The sequence below is a fragment of the Arachis hypogaea genome, chromosome 6 (genome assembly GCF_003086295.3).
Source record: "Arachis hypogaea cultivar Tifrunner chromosome 6, arahy.Tifrunner.gnm2.J5K5, whole genome shotgun sequence".
NCBI classification, from domain to species: domain Eukaryota; kingdom Viridiplantae; phylum Streptophyta; class Magnoliopsida; order Fabales; family Fabaceae; genus Arachis; species Arachis hypogaea.
Genome location: NC_092041.1, coordinates 49,849,833 through 49,860,384, shown reverse-complemented (window position 1 = coordinate 49,860,384; position 10,552 = coordinate 49,849,833).

Sequence of the window (10,552 nt, the reverse complement as noted above, 5' to 3'; positions counted from 1 at the left end):
GGTAGTTGCTGCTGTTGTATTTGATTTTTTAGAGAAGTTGTTGAAGCTCAGAAAATTTTAGTGAACTTTGGTTGAGTAGTTAAATTTGTTTTTTATTATCATTAGTGAACTTTTGTGGTTGTTGATTATCATTAGTTGTTGTTGTGTTGCTGTATTTCTTTTTGTTCATCTCCTCGCACTTTTTATCTAACGGCTTCCCACATAATTTCTCATTACCTAAAAATAAAGAGGCATTATTGAATTTAAAGCCCAATGCATCAGGTATCTCACCGTTAAGGTTGTTCCCAAAAATGTTGAAGTAGACCAAGCCAGGGATCATAGAAAGATTACTAGGAATTTCCCCACAAAAGTTATTAGCAGAGATATCCAGCATTGTTAGGTTTGACAGATCTGTCAATGCCTCTGGTATGTTTCCTGAAAGATGGTTGTGATCCACTAACAAAGATTTCAATGAGGAGCATTTGGAAATATCCCCAGGCACATCCTAGATAAATTGTTCCTGCCCAAATCTTTTTTTAGATAATTAGTTATGTTTAAAAATTGATATTGAATTATTAATGTATGTAAAGACTTATATTTTAAATTTTAAGACATTATTTTAATTTTATTTTATATAATTAAATTTTTTAGTTATGACCGGGTTAACCGGGTGAATCAGTGACCCACTGGTTGAACCAATAACTCAGTAACCCCGTCATATAACCGGGTTGATTACCGGTTTAGTTCTGCTAACTATGCTATAAATACCCCTTCATACCACCTTTCAAACAAACACCTTATACACAATTCCCCTACTTGACCGAATTATCTCTTACTCTTTCTCTACCTATTATCTTCTTCTTCTAATCTTTTCTTCCTTTTTGTGCATATTTACTCGAGGACGGTTGGGAAGTTCTGACCAACCCTATCTCGAAAGTTAGGATCTTAATGGTGGAAGAGTTTTATGCCAATGCTTGGGCCACTAAAAAGCATGACACTAGTGTGAACCCACATCCCAAAAATTAGAGCACTATGGTCTGAGGGTGTCTCTAGGATTTCAACCCCGAAAGTGTAAGGTTGGCGCTCCAACTACCATTAATCCAAGGAGACCTACACCCTTACACTAGAAGAGTCAATTTCGATCAGAGGTTGGACCAAGTCTTCAATAGTCATAGGCTTCTCCAATTGTTCTAACACAAAGTAGTATTCCTCCTTCTCCACCAGAGTTTCCAATCTCTCCTTCATGCTATGCTTTTCAATTAATTCTCCACATGTGACTATGGGAGTTCTTTGAGTACTAAAGCATTGGGAGGCTAATAGGCTTACTACCTTGGTTAAGGTAGCTACAAATTCTAGTGTCTCCCTTTGCATTTCTCCTTGCCCTTGAAGTATAAGGCTAAGGATTTCATCCATTGAGGATTGGGGTGGGTAAGAGGGTTCATTGTCTTGGAGAATGAGTTCATAATAGGAAGGTGATTCTTCTTGGTAAGGATGTGGTGGTGTGTATTGAGATGGTTCTTGGGAGTAGTAATCTTGGAATGGTGGTTCCATGTATGGCTCATATGGTTCAAAAGGAGGTTGGTATGGTGGGTAAGGATTATGGTCATATAGAGGTGTTTGGTGAAAATAGGCTTGTGAGTGTGGTTGAGGTTCATGTTGGGGATATGGCTCATAAGCATATGGTGGTGGTTCTTGAAAATTACAAGGAGATTCACCATAGCCATTGGATTGGTATGTATCATAGAATGGCTCTTCTTCATAGTGCATTGGTGGAGGTTGTTGCCATGAAGATTGATCATACGTATGGCTCCTCTCACCTTTGAGTGTCCCATCCTTGATACACATTTTCATTGAAGTTCTCATCACCTACAACATAGTTGTAATCACACTCATAGCCAAAGTGAGAATTCATGATGAAAAGAGAAGATAAAGACAAAAGCCAATAGAAAACAAGAGAAACAAAATTCTACAACTAGCAAATAAAGCAAAAAGCAAGATATTCACACTATTCACATATGTACAATAACCAATAACCTAACACCATTACAATTCCCTGGCAACGGTGCCATTTTTGATGATTGGATTTTTTATGGTTTAGAATTTCACAAATGAATTCTCGTTGCAAGTATAGTTCCGAAACCAAACAATAATCTTTTCATACAAAAAGTTGTTTGTCAGTAAAACAAACCCCTAAATTTATAAACCGAAGTATTGGAACCTCGGTTCGTTCTCCCTAGGAATTACAATAAAGTATCTTCTTATTGGTTGAGAGTTATTTTGGGGTTTTTGAGATTTTAAACAAGAAATATAAATGGCAAAGAAAATAAACAAACAACTAACAAAACTCTTGGCAAGATATGAGAACTAGAAATCCTATCCTAGTTATCCTCCTCAATCATGACCACAAATTGTTCATTGCTCCCACTTAGTTAACCTCTAACTATGGAGGAAAGTCAAGTGGATGAATCAATTTGATTCCTCAAGTCCTAATCAACTCCTAAAGGAAAGACAAGCTTTAGAGGCATTCAAATCAATTAGCAACTTCTAATTATCAATCAAAAAAGGAATTAGATAACTCAAGAGTCACTAATTACTCTACCTAGGCCAAGAGGAACAAAATCTATACTAAAATCCAACCAAGCATTTCATCAAATACTTGGAAGGTACAAAAGAAAAGCAAAGCAAATTGACAACAAGAATAGAATCTAACAACAATTATTGCAAGGAATTAACAACAACAATCAAAAGAAGCACAATTATTATGAATTATCTTGAATAGAATGGAAAGAAGAGAGAAGGAACAAAAGTAGATCTACAACAAAATATAGAAACAACATAAAGGAAATTACAACAAAAGAATAGAAGAAGAATGATTGTAACAACAAAGAATTGAGAAGTAGAAGTAGAAGAAAGAATGAATGAAAACCTAGATCTAAGAACTAAACCTAATCTTAATCCTAATCACTAAAACTAACTCTAAACTAATCCTAATGAGTGTGTATGAATGGAATCCCCTTTGCTCTTCAATCCTTGGCTTTAAACAGCAGTTTAGGCGCCAAAGTTGGTTGGGATTGGGCCCCACAACTCCTCAGAATTCGTTGCGTGTGAAATCACTTAAAAATCAAGTATCAGCATCGACGCATACGCGCACAGCACGCGTACGTGTCCATGGCCCATTTCGCAGGGTGCACGTAAGCGCCATGTGCGCGCGCGCGTCCATGGGCGAGTTCAACTCTTTGGCTTTTCATGATCTTCTCCACTTTGCATGCTTTCCTCTTCACTCCTTTGATCCATTCCTAGCCTTTTCAATCTGAAATCACTAACAAACACATCAAGGCATCTAGTGGAATCAAAGGGAGATTAAAATCATCAAGTTAAAGGCCTAAAAAGCATGTTTTCACATCTATGCACAAATAAGGAGACAATCACAAAACCATGCTAATTCATTGAATAAATGTGGGTAAAAGGTCATAAAATCCCTTAAAATCAATACAAAATAAACCCTACAAATGGGGTTTATCAACCTCCCCACACTTAAACCAAGCATGTCCTTATGCTTAAACCAAGAATGAAGTAAGGGTATGGCATTTATTCAATGGAACTAACTAAATGCAGTCTAACTATATGCATCTATCTAAATGAATGCAATTGCTTGGTCAAAATAAATCAATTTCCAAGAAGCATATATGCACAAGGGCTAAGGACTAGCAAGTCTAATCCACAATTGATTGAGTTATTAAATATTTTTACAAACTTGCATGAAAAGTGATAATTGTAGGTGGAAACACGTAATTAAGAAATCAAACCCTCACTGGATGTGTTTGCACTCTATTCGCTCAAGTGTTTAGGGTTGATTCACTCAATTCTCTCCTAATCATGATTTCCAAAACTTGTTCTTCTTCTAACAATCGACATATATTTCATGCATGCATACATATATCATGAGGTATTTTCATAGGTTGTAATGGGGCTAGGGTCAAGGTAGGATGCATATTTGGTCAAGTGAGCTTGAAATTTGAATCTTTGATAAGTTTAAACTTCCCACGTAACCTATGACATCCTATACAATTAAGCTCTAACCTAACTACCCATTTTTCTCACTTTTTCACATATTCATGCATTTCCTTTTCATTTCACAACACATATGCATTGATTTTATTGAGCTTCACTTTGCTTTGGGGCATTTTGTCCCCTTTTTATTTCTTTCTTTTTCTATTTTTTCTTTTCTTTTCCATATTGTTTTTCTTTTTGGTTCTTTTTTTTCTTTTGTTTTTATCATTCTTTTTTCTTTCAAATTATATACAAGAACATCAATGCATAAGGTCTATACATTTTATCAATACATGAGCATGTACCCAATTCCTAATCATTTCAATAAAAATACAAAACTACCCTTTTATTCCCCCGATGTCCCAAGATTTCCACACTTGAATGATACACACACTCTAGCCTAAGCTAATCAAAGATCCAAATAAAGACATTTATTGTTTTCCGCTTTAAGGCTTGTAATGTGCTAAATTAAGAACAAAGTGGGTTAAGCGTAGGCTCAAAGTTGGCTAATAAAGGAATATAAAAGGTTGGCTATATGGGTAAGTGAGATAATGAAATGATGGCCTCAATCATATAAATGCATGAATACACAAAATAATGGACATAAAGAATCAAACAAATCAAAGATTACAATCATAGAAAGAGAATAATGCGCACAAGAAGGAAAATAAGTGGTTATAAGATGTAACCACACCATTAGGCTCAAATCTCACTTGCTTGTGTTCTTAGCTCAAAAACATTATCCAAAATATATATAATTCAAGCAAGTTCTATGAAAGGTTTTCACTCAAATCAATTGGTGCCCTATAGCTAGAAATTCTAGAAAAAATTCATTATTTTGACTAAGCTTATTGTGTATACATATGCAAAAATAAGAAAATGCAAGTAAAAATCCTAAAATCCTAGAATGAAATGCAAAAGTGTTGGAATTAGAAACTTGTCACCCAAAATCGCCAACCGGTCGGACGACCTCCCCACACTTAAAAGTTTGCACCGTCCTCGGTGCACTCAAAGATGAGTACGGGGGTACGGCGACTCTCCGGATTGCTACCTTCAGCTGGTAGGTCAACCGATGCTGCGTGTTCTTTGTCTCGCTTCCGTTTTTTCTTGTGGTGCATCGTATCATGAAGAACAAAGATATAACACCATAAGATGAGGAAACAAAAGCAAGGAAGCATAATTGTTGGATTGAGGTAAATCACTAGGATTGAGTGAGTGAATTAGTGTGACATTAATGACAAATAAGTGTGTGAATTCTAAATTGTGCGGTTTAGAACACACATTAGCATAAAAAGCTATGCCACAAAAGAAGCATGCACTTCACTCATTCTAGTATGCTTGAAATGCTTTAAGTAAACTTGTAAGGTAAAACAAGCATTGAAGAAGCATGAAAGCATTCAAGTCAAACACATATGGATGCATATAATCATGAAACACAATGCGTTAAGGTAAATGCACACCATCCAATGTTAAGAGATTGCCTAATCAAAGAATAAGGTTTAAATCACATGGTGGCTAGCTACAACACGTAATTCAAAAGAGTCACAAGCTCGAAGGCAATTCTCATCACTTGGTATTTTTCAAAAGGTAAGCATGAAAAACTCAAAACCAAGTAGCAAAATATAACCTCAATCATAGAATCCAATAAAGATTATAAACATAGTGATGTTAAGATAACATCCCTTTTTAATACTCAGCAGCAAGTAGTGGTAAACAAGAATAACAATCCAACACTAACAATGAAAAAGAGAAAATGAAATGAAAACTAAATAAAACTAACTACTCGACTAACTAACTAACTAATTAGTTAACTAAATAAAATGGTTATCAATGGTGGTTGGGAGTGTTGGATGAGGTGTAGACGAGGGAAGAAGAAAGGAGAAGGAAGGAAATGGAAAAAAGAGAAGAAAGGAAATGTATGAAATAAGGGCATCCGCGCGTACGCACGCATGGCGCGCACGCGCGAATGGGTGAATAGTGAGGGTGCGCGGATGCGTACAGTGCACGTCAGTGTGGGTGGTTGCCCATGCCAGGAGCTTAATGTTGGCCCAGAATTGGCACAACTCTCGGCTTGAAGTATGGTGCCGCATCTGTGAAGGGGCGCATACGCGCGCAGCGTGCGTACACGTCTCTGCTTCCCCCCTTTTTTCGAAAGGGGTGTGTGCGCACCATGTACGCGTACACGTGAGGTCGTTCGTGCCTCAGGCATAGTGCACGCGTGATGAGCGGATAATTTATACGCTTTTTGGCATTGTTTTTAGGTAGTTTTTAGTATGATCTAGTTACTTTTAGGGATGTTTTCATTAGTTTTTATGCTAAATTCACATTTCTGGACTTTACTATAAGTTTGTCTGTTTTTTTGTGATTTCAGGTATTTTCTGGCTGAAATTGAGGGACCTGAGAAAAACTCTCATAGGAGACTGACAAAGGACTGCTGATGCTGTTGGAATCTGACCTCCCTACACTCAAAATGGATTTTCTGGAGCTACAGAACTCCAAATAGCGCGCTCTCAGTGGCGTTGGAAAGTAGATATCCAGATCTTTCCAGAAATATATAATAGTCCATAATTAATTCGTGATTGGACGACGTAAACTGGTGCTCAACGCTAGTTCCATGCTGCTTTCTAGAGTCAAACGCCAGAAACACGTCACGAACCAGAGTTGAACGCCCAAAACACGTTACAACTTGGCGTTCAACTCCAAGAGAAGCCTCAGCTCGTGGATAGATCAAGATCATCCCAAGTACACACTAAGTGGGCCCCGGAAGTGGATTTATGCATCAATTACTTACTTCTGTAAACCCTAGTAGCTAGTCTAGTATAAATAGAACCTTTTATCTTTGTATTAGACGTCTTTGATTGTATTTTTGATCTTGGGACCATGTTTGGGGGCTAGCCATTCGGCCATGCCTGAACCTTCATCACTTATGTATTTTCAATGGTGGAGTTTCTGCACACCATAGATTAAGGGTGTGGAGCTCTGCTGTACCTCAAGTTTTAATGCAATTACTACTATTTTCTATTCAATTCCGCTTGTTCTTATTCTAAGATATTCGTTGCACTTCAACATGATGAATGTGATGATCCGTGACACTCATCATCATTCTCACCTATGAACGCGTGACTGACAACCATTTCCGTTCTACCTTAAACTGGGCGCATATATCTTGGATTCCTTAATCAAAATCTTCGTGGTATAAGCTAGAATTGATGGCGGCATTCATGGGAATCCGGAAAGTCTAACCTTGTCTGTAGTATTTCGAGTAGGATTCTGGGATTGAATGACTGTGACGAGCTTCAAACTCGCGATTGATGGGCGTGATGACAAACGCAAAAGAATCAAGGGATTCTATTCCAACATGATTGAGAACCGACAGATGATTAGCCGTGATGTGACAGAGCATTTGGAGCATTTTCACTGAGAGGATGGGATGTAGCTATTGACAACAGTGATGCCCTACGTACAGCTTGCCATAGAAAGGAGTGATAAAGATTGGATAAAGATAAGTAGAAAAACAGAGATTCAGAAGGAACATAGCACCTCCATACACCTATCTGAAATTCCGACCATTGGATTACATGAGTAACTTTATCTTTATTTTCTATTTAATTTTTTATTATTATTCAAAAAACCAATAATCTCTTAAATTAGTTAAATCCACCTGACTGGGATTTACAAGATGACCATAGCTTGCTTCATACCAACAATCCCTGTGGGATCGACCCTTACTCACGTAAGGTATTACTTGGATGACCCTAAAGAAAAAACCAGCTTTAGAGGCATTCAAATCAATTAGCAACTTCTAATTACAATCAACAAAGGAATTAGATAACTCAAGAGTCTCTAATTACTCTACCTAGGCCAAGAGGAACAAAATCTATACTAAAATCCAACCAAGCATTTCATCAAACACTTGGAAGGTACAAAAGAAAAGCAAAGCAAATTGACAACAAGAATAGAATCTAACAACAATTATTGCGAGGAATTAACAACAACAATCAAAAGAAGCACAATTATTATGAATTACCTTGAATAGAATGGAAAGAAGAGAGAAGGAACAAGAGTAGATCTACAACAAAATATAGAAACAACAAAAAGGAAATTACAACAAAAGAATAGAAGAAGAATGATTGTAACAACAAAGAATTGAGAAGTAAAAGTAGAAGAAAGAATGAATGAAAACCTAGATCTAAGAACTAAACCTAATCCTAATCCTAATCCTAGAGAGAAGTGAGAGCTTCTCTCTCTAAAACTAACTCTAAACTAATCCTAATGAGTGTGTATGAATGGAATCCCCTTTGCTCTTCAATCCTTGGCTTTAAATAGCAGTTTAGCCGCCAAAATTGGTTGGGATTGGGTCCCACAACTCCTCAGAATTCGTTGGGTGCGAATTCACTTAAAAATCAAGTATCAACATCGACGCATACGCGCACAGCACGCGTACGCGTCCATGGCCCATTTCGTAGGGTGCGCGTAAGCGCCATGTGCGCGTGCGCGTCCATGGGCGAGTTCAACTCTTTGGCTTTTCATGATCTTCTCCAGTTTGCATGCTTTCCTCTTCACTCCTTCGATCCATTCCTAGCCTTTTCAATTTGGAATCACTAACAAACACATCAAGGCATCTAGTGGAATCAAAGGGAGATTAAAATCATCAAGTTAAAGGCCTAAAAAGCATGTTTTTACATCTAAGCACAAATAAGGAGACAATCACAAAACCATACTAATTCATTGAATAAATGTGGGTAAAAGGTCATAAAATCCCTTAAAATCAATACAAGATAAACCCTACAAATGGGGTTTATCAACCATCCTCCATGAAATAAGAGAATATCAAAGAGCTATGAAGGAGGAGCAACAGAAGCAAGGACGAGACATAGAGGACCTTAAATGCTCCATTGGACCCACTAGAGGAAGCAGTAACCACCGTCACAAAGGTAGTCATGTTCCATTACCCCCTTGCTTATGTTATTTTTATGTTATTTTATGTTTTCCATTGTATTTCGTTGTCTTTTTACTGCTTTTAGTGCATGATCATCTTTGTCTATGTATTAAAGTTATAAAATATTCCATGTATCTCTCACCATGCTTAAAAGAAAAATTTTATTTGAAAAAGAGAAGTAAGATGCATGACATCGAGTTATATAATATGAATAGTCCAATTATTTTATGTCGTGGCATTACTTTTATCTTTCTGAAAGGCATGAATTAACAGTGCATATTTGATGTTGGAGTTAAGAATGTTGGCTCTTGAAAGAATGATGAAAAAGGAGAAGTATTATTGGTGATCTGAAAAATCCAAAAAAAATGATTCTTGAAGCAAGAAAAAGTAGAAAAAAAAAAGAAAAAAAAAGAAAATGCCAATAGCTCTTTAAACCAAAAGGCAAGAGTAAGGATCCAAGGCTTTGAGCATCAATGGTTAGGAGGGCCTAAAAAAAAACAAAATCTTGGCCTAAAAAGTTCAAATGAGCTCCTCCCCTAACTAAATGCTTGTGGCGTGAAGGTGTTAAGTGAAAAGCTTGAGACTAAGCAGTTAAAGTCACGATTCAAAGCAAAAGAGTGTGCTTAAGAACTCTGGACACCACTGACCGGGGATTCTAGCAAAGCTGAATCACAATCCTAAGGAGTTCACCCAGTTAAGTGTTTGTGGCATTTATGTATCCGGTGGTAATACTACAAAACAAAGCACTTAGGGTCACAGCCAAGACTAAAAAAGAAAGTTGTGTTCAAGAATCAAGAAGAACTAAACTAAGAGAGTCAATAATATCATATGAATTCTGAGTTTCTAAGGGTGCCAACACTTTTGAGCTTCAAAGGATAGTGAGATGCCAAAACTGTTCAGAAGTAAATGGTTGGTAGCCCCGCTCATCAATTGGAACCGAGCTTCATTGGAAACCCTGAGATTTATTGTGCATTTCTCTTCTTTTTAATCCTACATTATTTTTGGTTGCTTGGGGACAAGCAACAATTTAATTTTAGTGTTCTGATGAGCAGATATGTTATACGCTTTTTGACATCATTTTCATATTGTTTTAGTTATGTTTTGTTTAAGTTTCATTACATTTTCATAGGTTTTAGTGCAAAATTCAAATTTTTTGATTCAACTTTGAGTTGTGTTTTATGATGAATTCAAGTGATTTATGGCTGAAATTAAGGAGCTTTGGCAAAGTCCGATTCAGAGGCAAGGAAAGCGTAGGAGATGCTGTCTGATTCTGACCTCCATGCACTCAAACAAGCCTTTCTAGGGCTACAAAGTTCCAAATGAATCGTTCTTAGCGGCGTTGGAAAGCTAACTTTCAGAGCTTTCCAGCAATATATAATGGTCTATACTATTCGTTGATGGAGCCTGCCCATACTGGGCATTGAACGCCCAAGACCTACCCCCTTGCTAACGTTCAACGCCCCAAGGAGACAAGCCAGCATTGAACGCCCAAAAACCACCCCCTTTGGGGAGTTCAACGCCAACCCAAGCACAAGGTAGCATGGTTTATCACCTATTTCTCATGTTTGATGCCAAGCTCAGCCC